This window comes from Lithobates pipiens, unplaced genomic scaffold (genome assembly GCF_037356315.1).
Source record: "Lithobates pipiens isolate NorthernLeopardFrog02 unplaced genomic scaffold, aLitPip1_a1.2 Scaffold_28, whole genome shotgun sequence".
Lineage (NCBI taxonomy): Eukaryota > Metazoa > Chordata > Amphibia > Anura > Ranidae > Lithobates > Lithobates pipiens.
The window spans coordinates 75,000-89,207 of NW_027507789.1; positions in this window are offsets into that span (position 1 = coordinate 75,000).

A 14,208-nucleotide genomic window follows, 5' to 3' on the forward strand; every position below is an offset into this window, starting at 1 on the left:
CCTTCCAGTGCCCTAGAGATCATCTGCTCATTTGTGGTGGAAGCTGGAAAGCATCTGTGAGGATTCACAGTAATGGTAGAGGCTATGAGCATCCTGGAAGTAGAAGGTGAATGGATAATAGCCAGGACTTTGCCGTGCAGCAAGGAAAATTGTTGGTCCAATTTGTTAACTTGGGCACTACTTCTTTCCGAGTGACTTGCCTACTGGCCACTTTCAACCCCTTCCAGCCCTGGACAGTTTTCAGCTTTCAGCGCTGTCACACTTTGAATGATAATCACGTCATGTAACACCGTACCCATATGACATTTTTATTCACACAAATGGAACTTTACTTTGGTGTTATTTAATCACCTCTGGGTTTTTTTTTTTTTTTAAAAGACAGAAAATTTTGAAAAAAAAAAACGTTTTCATAGTTTGCTATAAACTTTTGCAAACAGGAAATTTTTCTTTCACAAATGTTAGGCTGCACTGATGGGCACTAATGAGCCGGCACTGATAGGCGGGACTAATAGGCAGCAGTGATTGGCAGCACTGGTATGCACTGATGCGCAGCTCTGGTGGGCACAGATTGGCAGCACTAGTGGGACTGCATTGATAATCAGTGTAGATTGTCCCTATTAGAGAAGCCGGTTATCAGCTCTCCTCTCCGATCCTCATGCTGTTAACCATCCACTGCTCATCTCATCACCCCTCTTCTACAGCTCCAGTCTACTCGCCCCCATCTACAGCTCATATCTCCTCACTACAGTCCACCTCTGCACCTGCTGCCTACAGCTCTCCTCTGCCGCCATTGTCTAAAGATCTTCTCTGTGTCTCCGGTCTAGCTCACATCCACTTCCACAGCTCACCTCTGAATTTCCATGACCTTTGCATCCTCAGCTAACCTTGGCATCCACATTCACAGCTCACCTTGGTTTTCCTGTCCATAGCTCACCTTGGTGTTCCCATCCACAGTTCACCTTGGTGTTCCCCTCCACAGCTCACCTTGGGGTTCCCATCCACAGCTCACTTTGGTGTCCACATCTACAGCTCACCTTGATGTACCCGTCCACAGCTCACATTGATGTACTCGTCCACAGCTCACCTTGGTGTCCACATCCACAGCTGACCTTGGTGTCCCCGTCCACAGCTCACCTTGGTGTTCACGTCCACAGCTCAGCTTGGTGTCCCCGTCCTCAGCTCACCTTGGTGTCCCCGTCCACAGCTGACCTTGGTGTCCCCGTCCACAGCTCACCTTGGTGTTCCCGTCCACAGCTGACCTTGGTGTCCCCATCCACAGCTCCCCTTGGTGTCCCTGTCCACAGCTCATCTTGGTGTCCCCGTCCTTAGCTCACCTTGGTGTTCCCGTCCTCAGCTCATCTTGGTGTCCACATGCACAGCTTACCTTTGTGCTCCCGTCCACAGCTCCCCTTGGTGTCCCCATGCACACCTCATCTTGGTGTCCCCGTCCACAGTTCACCTTGGTGTCTACATCCACAGCTCACCTTGATGTCCACATTCACAGCTCAATTTGGTGTCCACATTCACAGCTCAACTTGGTGGCCCCATCCACGGCTCACCTTGGTGTCCACATCTACAGTTCACCTTGATGTCATGCCCACATCCTCAGCTCACCTTGGTGTCCCTGTCCACAGCTCACCTTGGTGTCCCCGTCCACAGCTCACCTTGGTGTCCCCGTCCACAGCTCACCTTGGTGTCCCCGTCCACAGCTCACCTTGGTGTCCCCGTCCACAGCTCACCTTGGTGTCCCCGTCCACAGCTCACCTTGGTGTCCCCGTCCTCAGCTCACCTTGGTGTCCCCGTCCACAGCTGACCTTGGTGTCCCCGTCCACAGCTCACCTTGGTGTTCCCGTCCACAGCTGACCTTGGTGTCCCCATCCACAGCTCCCCTTGGTGTCCCTGTCCACAGCTCATCTTGGTGTCCCCGTCCTTAGCTCACCTTGGTGTTCCCGTCCTCAGCTCATCTTGGTGTCCACATGCACAGCTTACCTTTGTGCTCCCGTCCACAGCTCCCCTTGGTGTCCCCATGCACACCTCATCTTGGTGTCCCCGTCCACAGTTCACCTTGGTGTCTACATCCACAGCTCACCTTGATGTCCACATTCACAGCTCAATTTGGTGTCCACATTCACAGCTCAACTTGGTGGCCCCATCCACGGCTCACCTTGGTGTCCACATCTACAGTTCACCTTGATGTCATGCCCACATCCTCAGCTCACCTTGGTGTCCCTGTCCACAGCTCACCTTGGTGTCCCCGTCCACAGCTCACCTTGGTGTCCCCGTCCACAGCTCACCTTGGTGTCCCCGTCCACAGCTCACCTTGGTGTCCCCGTCCACAGCTCACCTTGGTGTCCCCGTCCACAGCTCACCTTGGTGTCCCCGTCCTCAGCTCACCTTGGTGTCCCCGTCCACAGCTCACCTTGGTGTCCCCGTCCACAGCTCACCTTGGTGTCCCGTCCACAGCTCACCTTGATGTCCCAGTCCACCGCTCACCTTGTCCCCATCCACTGCTCACCTTGGTTTCCACAGCCACAGCTCACCTTGGTCACCACGTCCACAGCTCACCTTGGTGTCCACATTCACCTTGGTGTTCCCATCCCAAGCTTTTGCATATAAGGACCGGTAAGCTAGAAAATGTTACATGTTTTGTTCCAAAAGCTTACATACACTTTAAAATAAATAAATAAAACAGAACCAACATGGCCTTTTGCAGTTTGCTTTTTGCCCCAGTAGATGGCAGCAGCCTCCTGCATCAAACCTGTGCCTGGCTTCAGTGCCAGTAGGCCTCCTATGTTCTCCACACACAGCTCAGACCTGAGCGTCAGCGTCAATGTCTCAGGACATTGTAATCATCAAAGTTTGTAATTCACACACACACATTTTTGCATAAAATAGTTTTAAAATCCTTCATTTTTTCAATCATTGTAAAAAATACACTATTTTACCAAAAGTATTGGGACACCTGCCTTTACACCAGTATTGCCACCTTTTCTTCACGCCAAACCTGAACACTTTATCGGCCTGAGACACCTTTGGGCGCCCCAAGGAGAGCAGTAATGTGGGGCGCATAGCGTGCCGCAGTGAACAGTGGGTATGGCCAAATTGCTTTTGCTGACATCATCATCCTGCCCCCCCCCCCACCCCAGTGATGCTGAACTTGCCCCAAACAGCCACCCGCAGCTCCCGGACGGCAACAGATTTGTGTGTGACTATCCTGGTTACTTGGGGAGTCACAGCCCGGCCTGCTTTGAACTCGGACACAGGATTCTGAATCCCGGTGGCAACCCTACTTTACACACACATGAACCTTATTGGCATCCCAGTCTTAACCCACGTAAACACGCTTTGATGTTCGTACGACAGAACGTCCGACTTTTGTGGCACGCGAGTCTCATGTGCAAAGTGAAGTTACTCACAATAGGAGAATTTTCCTTTGACAGGATACGTCACAAGTGACGGAACACGTTGCATAGTTTTGTATGTCTGCTTTTGTTTCTGAGAATGCGTAGTCTTGCCGTACTAATGAAACGAAAATCAGATGTTGAGTTCACATCCGTCCCATGGGTCCCGTGTGTCTACAAAGCAAGGACTAAAATCTATGCCTTCCCCTAGTAAAAGCACCTCCCACACAGTACACTAAAACACTGGCTAGGCACACATTTAACCATTTGATTGCCCCTGATGTTAACTCCTTTCCAGCCAGTGACAGTGCATAAATTTTAGCACTGATCACTTTATAAGTGTCATTAGTCCTGAAATAGTGGCAATTAATGTCATGATGCAGCAGTTTTGATCTATGGACAGAAGAGGTTCTTCAGCAGCTGTGATCTATGGACAGAAGAGGTTCTGCAGCAGCTTTGATCTATGGATAGAAGAGGTTCTGCAGCAGCTGTGATCTATGGACAGAAGAGGTTCTGCAGCAGCTGTGATCTATGGATAGAAGAGCTTCTGCAGCAGCTGTGATCTATGGACAGAAGAGGTTCTGCAGCAGCTGTGATCTATGGATAGAAGAGCTTCTGCAGCAGCTGTGATCTATGGATGGAAGAGGTTCTGCAGCAGCTGTGATCTATGGATAGAAGAGCTTCTGCAGCAGCTGTGATCTATGGACAGAAGAGGTTCTGCAGCAGCTGTGATCTATGGATAGAAGAGCTTCTGCAGCAGCTGTGATCTATGGATGGAAGAGGTTCTGCAGCAGCTGTGATCTATGGATAGAAGAGGTTCTGCAGCAGCTGTGATCTATGGATAGAAGAGCTTCTGCAGCAGCTGTGATCTATGGATGGAAGAGGTTCTGCAGCAGCTGTGATCTATGGATAGAAGAGGTTCTGCAGCAGCTGTGATCTGTGGACAGAAGAGGATCTGCAGCAGATGTGATATATGGATAGAAGAAGTTCTGCAGCAGTTCTGATCTATGGATAAAAGAGGTTCTGCAGCAGCTGTGATCTATGGATAGAAGAGGTTCTGCAGCAGTTCTGATCTATGGATAGAAGAGGTTCTGCAGCAGTTCTGATCTATGGATAGAAGAGGTTATGCAGCAGTTCTGATCTATGGATAGAAGAGGTTCTGCAGCAGATGTGATCTATGGATAGAAGAGGTTCTGCAGCAGCTGTGATCTATGGATAGAAGAGGTTCTGCAGCAGCTGTGATCTATGGATAGAAGAGGTTCTGCAGCAGATGTGATCTATGGATAGAAGAGGTTCTGCAGCAGTTCTGATCTATGGATAGAAGAGGTTCTGCAGCAGCTGTGATCTATGGATAGAAGAGGTTCTGCAGCAGTTCTGATCTATGGATAGAAGAGGTTCTGCAGCAGTTCTGATCTATGGATAGAAGCTCATGCCTCTGTGATTGTGACAGGAAAGTGGAGGGTCTGCTGCAGTCGTAGCCACGCCAGAGGCGTGTGAGTGACAAGAGGTTCTGCAGCAGCTGAGGCGGGAAGGGGCGGGGAGCGGATCCGGAACAGGGACGCAGGGGGCGCGGCCCGAGTGGACGACGCAACCTTTACCAGCGAAGGGCGGGGCGCAGGGACGTCACGTCCACTACGGGGGCGGTGGTGTAAGTGGGCGTGGTCTAGAGACCTCACACCACCCCTCCCCAATCAGGGAACGGAAGAGGGGCATGGGCGGGGTTAGTAGTTTGCAGTGCTGTGGAGGGAGGAGTCGGAATCTGTTGACGTCACGATCTGTACCGGTGGGAGGAGAGGCAGAGCGGAGAGATGGAGGCGGGGCTCGGGACGTCATGGCCGGGATAGTGGGCGGGGCGCACAGTGGGGGTTGCTGCATTGCAGCCTTCATCTGAAATCTCATATATAACAATGGCGACTTCCAACCCCGGACAGAGCGGAGGAGGAGCGGGGCCCGGGGGCTCAGGGGCCACACAGCACCATCAGCAGCATGCAGGGTGAGACCCCCACCCCCCACCCCCCTTCTCCTCTGTATGTTCATATGTATACTCATCTCTCTGTACAGTATATATTTATATATACACACACGCATTTCTCTGTACAATATGTATATACTCATCTCTCTGTACAGTATATATATATATATATATATATACACACTCATCTCTCTGTACAGTATATATATATATATATATATATATATATATATATACACACACTCATCTCTCTGTACAGTATATATATATATATATATATATACACACACTCATCTCTCTGTACAGTGTATATATATATGTATATACTCATCTCTCTGTACAGTATGTGTATATATATATATATAATATATACTCATCTCTCTGTATGTTCATATGTATACTCATTTCTGTGTATGTGTGTTTATAACACACACACACACACACACACACACACACACACACACACACACACACACACACACACCTCTCTCTCTCTCTCTGTATATCTCCCCCTATATGCTACATTCTCATATCGCCCTCTATCCATCCAATGTATACATAATCTCCATGGAGCCCCCCTGTATATCCTAGTAGGTATGGAGGACGCACCGACCCCCCCCCCCCCCCCCATACTCAGAACTGTCACCAGAACATGGACCTCCCCCAAGTGTTCCTCTCTGTCCCCTCTTCTCCACTCCTGAGCCCCCTCTGTGTGTGTGTGTGTGTGTGTGTGTGTATATATATATATATACACACACACTCTGTATACAGCCCCTGGCTCTGGTGCGGTGGGTACATTGTGCCCCCCATGTATAGTGACAGCCCCAGATATGTCTGTCCCACTGCACCCGACCCCCATAATGTCACCCCACCAACTGTCACTGTGTCCTCCTACACCATCTCCTCTGTACTTGTGTCCATACACCCCCCCTTGTTCCTTCCCCAATCCCTGTAAACTGTACCCCACCACCATACCTGTCCTCACCCCCCCCCCCCATCTCCTCTCCATCTCCCATCCATCTCCTCTCAATCCCCCCCCGTCTCCTCTCCATCTTCCGTCCATCCCCCATCTCCTCTCCATTCTCCCCCCCCCATCTCCTCTCCATTCAGCCCCCCCCCCCTCCATCCTGTGTCCCCATCACTGCAGAGTCACACACATGATGTCTCCATTCTTAGTGTTTTTGCTCTTTTGTACTTTCGGATTCAGCAGTGACCCAAATTCCTCCATTAGCACCCTAATCTCTCTGTTCCAGCAATCCTATGTTTACCTTTTTGCATTTGTACCTCTGTGTCCCCTCTGTACCCCCCACTACCTCTGTGTCCCCTCTGTACCCCCCACTACCTCTGTGTGTGCTTCCCATTACTTCTGTGTGCCCCATCTGTGCCCCCCCCCCCCATTGCGTCTGTGTCCCCTCTGTGCCCCCCATTACGTCTGTGTCCACTCTGTGTCCCTTCTGTGCCCCATTACTTCTATGCCCCCCATTTCTTCTGTGTTCCCTCTGTGCGCCCCATTACTTCTGTGTGTCCCCTCTTACCTCTATGTGACCCCCTGTGACTCGTTCCTGGTGATGACTGTGGTGGGGTGTACAGGGGGTAATATCTGCTGCCCCCCGACACCCACCGTAGTGCCCCTTCCCTCTATTCTCTTTCCCCCTCCATGTTCTCCTTTATTTCCTCCTCTGGGCCCCCATGACCTGCTTGGTTCCTATTATATTGCTGCATATGATTTTGCTACAGAATTATTGCTGATGAGTTGAAGGTTTTCTGTGCGATGTTCTATGCAGCGAGCAATACTCAGAGGATGTCACCATCATGCAGCACTCCCCCTCCCCCCAGATGAATGCAGACAGGCTTCCAGCACAGATCAGGCCTTGTCACCGGCATCAGCAGCCTCCGTCTTCCCCCCCCCTCCCCTGGAGCAATGTCAGCGCTTGTTAAAGACCCCCAAGCACCAGCTGCCAGGTTACCTGACCCCCCCCCCCATCTGCAATGTGTGTCAGAGGTCAGCTGGGAGCACGCTGCTATCATCAGTCCATCGATCACCGAGTAATACCTTCTTATTCTTCCACAATATTATCCCCCCAATCCAGAAAACTCCAGTCAGATTTTACTTTCAAAATTTGAGCCGAGATGGGTTAGAACCTCTGTTGTATTATCAGTTCTGTCTGTGCCCCCTCCTGAAATAGATTAAAGATCTAGAGCCATCCTTAGTATGGTTGTGGTGGAGCCGCTGCCACGGGCCACCTGGTTGTGGTGGGGCCGCTGCCATGGGGCCACCCTTCGCTTTAAGTGGAGGGGAAACACTGGACACCATAAGACGATTTTTCTTTTTGGACATTCTTAGTTTCTGGTGTCTTATGGGACTTGTGTTCCTGTATGGAGGTGTGTGTGTGTGTGTGTGTCCGGAGGTGTTGGGGGGGTGGTGTGTGTGTGTGTACCCACACACACCCCCCCCCCCCCTGTGTGTTGGGGCGGAGGTAGGGGGGGTGGTGTGTGTGTACCCACACACTTCCCCCCCCCCCCTGTGTGTTGGGGCGGAGGTAGGGGGGGGGGGGTGTGTGTGTGTGTCCGGAGGTAGAGGGGGGGGGTGTGTTTGTGTGTGTGTGTCCGGAGGTAGTAGGGGGGGGGTGTGTGTGTCCGGAGGTAGAGGGGGGTGTGTGTGTGTGTCTGGAGGTAGAGGGGGGGGTGTGTGTGTCTGGAGGTAGAGGGGGGTGGTGTGTGTGTGTGTGTGTGTGTCTGGAGGTAGGGGGGGGGTGTGTATGTGTGTGTGTGTGTCTGTGTGTCTGTGTGTCTGGAGGTAGAGGGGGGGGGGTGTGTGTGTGTGTGTGTCTGGAGGTAGGGGGGGGGGGTGTGTGTGTGTGTGTGTGTGTGTGTGTGTGTCTGTGTGTCTGGAGGTAGAGGGGGGGGGGGGTGTGTGTGTGTGTGTGTCTGTGTTGTCTGGGTGTCTGGAGGTAGAGGGGGGGTGTGTGTGTGTGTGTGTGTGTGTGTGTGTGTGTGTGTGTGTGTCTGGAGGTGAGGGGGGGGGGTGGTGTGTGTGTGTGTGTGTGTCTCTGGAGGTAGAGGGGGGTGTGTGTGTGTGTGTCTGGAGGTAGAGGGGGGGTGTGTGTGTGTGTCTGGAGGTAGTGGGGGGGTGTGTGTGTGTGTGTCTGGAGGTAGAGGGGGGGGGGTGTGTGTGTGTCTGGAGGTAGAGGGGGGGGGGGGGTGTGTGTGTGTCTGGAGGTAGAGGGGGGGGTGTGTGTGTGTGTGTGTCTGGAGGTGGGGGGGGGGTGTGTGTGTGTCTGGAGGTAGAGGGGGGGGTGTGTGTGTGTGTGTGTTCTGGAGGTAGAGGGGGGTGGTGTGTGTGTGTGTCTGGAGGTAGAGGGGGGGGGGTGTGTGTGTGTCTGGAGGTAGAGGGGGGGGGTGTGTGTGTGTGTCTGGAGGTAGAGGGGGGTGTGTGTGTGTGTGTGTGTGTGTGTGTGTCTGGAGGTAGAGGGGGGTGTGTGTGTGTGTGTGTGTCTGGAGGTAGAGGGGGGGGGGTGTGTGTGTGTGTCTGGAGGTAGAGGGGGGGTGTGTGTGTGTGTCTGGAGGTAGAGGGGGGTGTGTGTGTGTGTCTGGAGGTAGAGGGGGGTGTGTGTGTGTGTGTGTCTGGAGGTAGAGGGGGGTGTGTGTGTGTCTGGAGGTAGAGGGGGGGTGTGTGTGTGTGTGTCTGGAGGTAGGGGGGGGGTGTGTGTGTGTGTCTGGAGGTAGAGGGGGGGGGTGTGTGTGTGTGTCTGGAGGTAGAGGGGGGGGGTGTGTGTGTGTGTGTGTCCGGAGGTAGAGGGGGGGTGTGTGTGTGTGTGTGTCCGGAGGGTAGAGGGGGGGTGTGTGTCCGGGATGTGAGGGGGGGGTGTGTGTGTCCGGAGGTAGAGGGGGGGGGTGTGGTGTCCGGAGGTAGAGGGGGGGGTTGTGTGTGTGTGTGTCTGGAGGTAGGAGGGGGGGTGTGTGTGTGTGTGTGTCTGGAGGTAGAGGGGGGGGGTGTGTGTGTGTGTGTCCGGAGGTAGAGGGGGGGGTGTGTGTGTGTCCGGAGGTAGAGGGGGGGGGGTGTGTGTGTCCGGAGGTAGAGGGGGGGGGGTGTGTGTGTCCGGAGGTAGAGGGGGGGGGGTGTGTGTGTCCGGAGGTAGAGGGGGGGGGGTTGTGTGTGTGTGTCTGGAGGTAGAGGGGGGGGGGTGTGTGTGTGTGTGTGTGGTGTCTGGAGGTAGAGGGGGGGGGGTGTGTGTGTGTGTGTGCTGGAGGTAGAGGGGGGTGTGTGTGTGTGTGTGTCTGGAGGTAGAGGGGGGGGGTGTGTGTGTGTGTGTCTGGAGGTAGAGGGGGGGTGTGTGTGTGTGTGTGTGTCTGGAGGTAGAGGGGGGGTGTGTGTGTGTGTGTGTCTGGAGGTAGAGGGGGGGGGGTGTGTGTGTGTGTCTGGAGGTAGAGGGGGGGGGGGTGTGTGTGTGTCTGGAGGTAGAGGGGGGGGTGTGTGTGTGTGCGGAGGTAGAGGGGGGGGGTGTGTGTGTGTCCGGAGGTAGAGGGGGGGGGTGGTGTGTGTGTGGTCCCGGAGGTAGATGTGTCCGGAGGTAGAGGGGGGTGTGTGTGTGTGTGTGTGTGTGTGTGTGTGTGTGTGTGTCTGGAGGTAGAGGGGGGTGTGTGTGTGTGTGTGTGTGTGTGTCTGGAGGTAGAGGGGGGGGGTGTGTGTGTGTGTCTGGAGGTAGAGGGGGGGGTGTGTGTGTGTGTCTGGAGGTAGAGGGGGGGGTGTGTGTGTGTGTCTGGAGGTAGAGGGGGGTGTGTGTGTGTGTGTGTGTCTGGAGGTAGAGGGGGGTGTGTGTGTGTGTGTGTCTGGAGGTAGAGGGGGGGTGTGTGTGTGTGTGTGTCTGGAGGTAGAGGGGGGGTGTGTGTGTGTGTGTGTCTGGAGGTAGAGGGGGGGTGTGTGTGTGTGTGTGTCTGGAGGTAGAGGGGGGGGTGTGTGTGTGTGTGTCTGGAGGTAGAGGGGGGGGGGGGTGTGTGTGTGTGTCTGGAGGTAGAGGGGGGGGGGGGTGTGTGTGTGTGTCTGGAGGTAGAGGGGGGGGGTGTGTGTGTGTCCGGAGGTAGAGGGGGGGGTGTGTGTGTGTGTGTGTCCGGAGGTAGAGGGGGGGGGGTGTGTGTGTGTGTCTGGAGGTAGAGGGGGGGTGTGTGTGTGTGTGTGTCTGGAGGTAGAGGGGGGGGGTGTGTGTGTGTGTCCGGAGGTAGAGGGGGGTGGGGGTGTGTGTGTGTGTCCGGAGGTAGAGGGGGGGGGTGGTGTGTGTGTGTCCGGAGGTAGAGGGGGGGGGTGTGTGTGTCCGGAGGTAGAGGGGGGGGGGGTGTGTGTGTGTCTGGAGGTAGAGGGGGGGGGGTGTGTGTGTGTGTGTCTGGAGGTAGAGGGGGGGGGGTTGTGTGTGTGTGTGTCTGGAGGTAGAGGGGGGTGTGTGTGTGTGTGTGTGTGTGTCTGGAGGTAGAGGGGGGGGTGTGTGTGTGTGTCTGGAGGTAGAGGGGGGGTGTTGTGTGTGTGTGTGTCTGGAGGTAGAGGGGGGGTGTGTGTGTGTGTGTGTCTGGAGGTAGAGGGGGGGGGGTGTGTGTGTGTGTCTGGAGGTAGAGGGGGGGGGGGGGTGTGTGTGTGTCTGGAGGTAGAGGGGGGGTGTGTGTGTGTGTGCGGAGGTAGAGGGGGGGGGTGTGTGTGTGTCCGGAGGTAGAGGGGGGGGGTGTGTGTGTGTGTCCGGAGGTAGAGGGGGGGGGGGTGTGTGTGTCCGGAGGTAGAGGGGGGGGTTGTGTGTGTGTCGGAGGTAGAGGGGGGGGGGTGTGTGTGTGTGTGTCTGGAGGTAGAGGGGGGGGGTGTGTGTGTGTGTGTCTGGAGGTAGAGGGGGGGGTGTGTGTGTGTGTGTGTCTGGAGGTAGAGGGGGGTGTGTGTGTGTGTGGTCTGGAGGTAGAGGGGGGTGTGTGTGTGTGTGTGTCTGGAGGTAGAGGGGGGTGTGTGTGTGTGTGTGTCTGGAGGTAGAGGGGGGTGTGTGTGTGTGTGTGTCTGGAGGTAGAGGGGGGGGTGTGTGTGTGTGTCTGGAGGTAGAGGGGGGGGGTGTGTGTGTGTGTGTGTGTCTGGAGGTAGAGGGGGGGTGTGTGTGTGTGTGTCCGGAGGTAGAGGGGGGGGGGGTGTGTGTGTCCGGAGGTGAGGGGGGGGGGTGGTGTGGTGTCCGGAGGTAGAGGGGGGGGTGTGTGTGTGTCGTAGAGGGGGGGGGGTGTGTGTGTCCGGAGGTAGAGGGGGGGGGGTGTGTGTGTCCGGAGGTAGAGGGGGGGGGTGTGTGTGTGTCCGGAGGTAGAGGGGGGGGGGGTGTGTGTGTCCGGAGGTAGAGGGGGGGGGGTGTGTGTGTGTCCGGAGGTAGAGGGGGGGGGTGTGTGTGTGTCCGGAGGTAGAGGGGGGGGGGGTGGGGTGTGTGTGTCCGGAGGTAGAGGGGGGGGGTGTGTGTGTCCGAGGTAGAGGGGGGGGTGTGTGTGTCCGGAGGTAGAGGGGGGGGGGTGTGTGTGTCCGGAGGTAGAGGGGGGGGGGGTGTGTGTGTCCGGAGGTAGAGGGGGGGGGGTGTGTGTGTGTCCGGAGGTAGAGGGGGGGGGGGTGTGTGTGTCCGGAGGTAGAGGGGGGGGGGGGTGTGTGTGTCCGGAGGTAGAGGGGGGGGGGTGTGTGTGTCCGGAGGTAGAGGGGGGGGGGGGGTGTGTGTCCGGAGGTAGAGGGGGGGGGGGGGTGTGTGTGTCCGGAGGTAGAGGGGGGGGGGTGTGTGTGTCCGGAGGTAGAGGGGGGGGGGGTGTGTGTGTCCGGAGGTAGAGGGGGGGGTGTGTGTGTCCGGAGGTAGAGGGGGGGGGTGTGTGTGTCCGGAGGTAGAGGGGGGGGGGGGTGTGTGTGTCCGGAGGTAGAGGGGGGGGGTGTGTGTGTCCGGAGGTAGAGGGGGGGGGGTGTGTGTGTCCGGAGGTAGAGGGGGGGGGGGTGTGTGTGTCCGGAGGTAGAGGGGGGGGGGTGTGTGTGTCCGGAGGTAGAGGGGGGGGGGTGTGTGTGTCCGGAGGTAGAGGGGGGGGGGTGTGTGTGTCCGGAGGTAGAGGGGGGGGGGGTGTGTGTGTCCGGAGGTAGAGGGGGGGGGGGTGTGTGTGTCCGGAGGTAGAGGGGGGGGGGTTGTGTGTGTCCGGAGGTAGAGGGGGGGGGGGGGGTGTGTGTCCGGAGGTAGAGGGGGGGGGTGTGTGTCCGGAGGTAGAGGGGGGGGGGTGTGTGTGTCCGGAGGTAGAGGGGGGGGGTGTGTGTGTCCGGAGGTAGAGGGGGGGGGGGTGTGTGTGTCCGGAGGTAGAGGGGGGGGGGGGTGTGTGTGTCCGGAGGTAGAGGGGGGGGGGGGGTGTGTGTGTCCGGAGGTAGAGGGGGGGGGGTGTGTGTGTCCGGAGGTAGAGGGGGGGGGGGTGTGTCCGGAGGTAGAGGGGGGGGGGTGTGTGTGTCCGGAGGTAGAGGGGGGGGGGGGGTGTGTGTCCGGAGGTAGAGGGGGGGGGTGTGTGTGTCCGGAGGTAGAGGGGGGGGGGGTGTGTGTGTCCGGAGGTAGAGGGGGGGGGTGTGTGTGGTGTGTCCGGAGGTAGAGGGGGGGGGTGTGTGTGGGTGTGTCCGGAGGTAGAGGGGGGGGGTGTGTGTGTGTCCGGAGGTAGAGGGGGGGGGGTGTGTGTGTCCGGAGGTAGAGGGGGGGGGGGTGTGTGGTGTCCGGAGGTAGAGGGGGGGGGGGTGTGTGTGTCCGGAGGTAGAGGGGGGGGGGGGTGTGTGTGTGTGTGTTGTCCGGAGGTAGAGGGGGGGGTGTGTGTGTGTGTCCGGAGGTAGAGGGGGGGGTGTGTGTGTGTCCGGAGGTAGAGGGGGGGGGTGTGTGTGTGTGTGTCCGGAGGTAGAGGGGGGGGGGTGTGTGTGTGTGTCCGGAGGTAGAGGGGGGGGTGTGTGTGTGTGTCCGGAGGTAGAGGGGGGGGTGTGTGTGTGTCCGGAGGTAGGGGGGGTGGTGTGTGTGTGTGTGTCCGGAGGTAGAGGGGGGGTGTGTGTGTGTGTGTCCGGAGGTAGAGGGGGGGGTGTGTGTGTGTGTCCGGAGGTAGAGGGGGGGGTGTGTGTGTGTGTCCGGAGGTAGAGGGGGGTGGTGTGTGTGTCCGGAGGTAGAGGGGGGGGGTGTGTGTGTGTCCGGAGGTAGAGGGGGGGTGTGTGTGTGTGTGTCCGGAGGTAGAGGGGGGGTGTGTGTGTGTGTCCGGAGGTAGAGGGGGGGGTGTGGTGTGGTGTCCGGAGGTAGAGGGGGGGGTGTGTGTGTGTGTCCGGAGGTAGAGGGGGGGGTGTGTGTGTGTGTCCGGAGGTAGAGGGGGGGGGTGTGTGTGTGTGTCCGGAGGTAGAGGGGGGGGTGTGTGTGTCCGGAGGTAGAGGGGGGGGGTGTGTGTGTGTCCGGAGGTAGAGGGGGGGGGTGTGTGTGTGTGTCCGGAGGGTAGAGGGGGTGTGTGTGTGTCCGGAGGTAGAGGGGGGGGGTGTGTGTGTGTGTGTGTGTGTCCGGAGGTAGAGGGGGGGGTGTGTGTGTGTCCGGAGGTAGAGGGGGGGTGTGTGTGTGTGTCCGGAGGTAGAGGGGGGGTGTGTGTGTGTGTCCGGAGGTAGAGGGGGGGTGTGTGTGTGTGTCCGGAGGTAGAGGGGGGGTGTGTGTGTGTGTCCGGAGGTAGAGGGGGGTGTGTGTGTGTGTGTCCGGAGGTAGAGGGGTGTGTGTGTGTGTGTCCGGAGGTAGAGGGGTGTGTGTGTGTGTGTGTGTGTGTGTGTGTGTGTCCGGAGGTAGAGGGGTGTGTGTGTGTGTGTGTGTGTGTGTG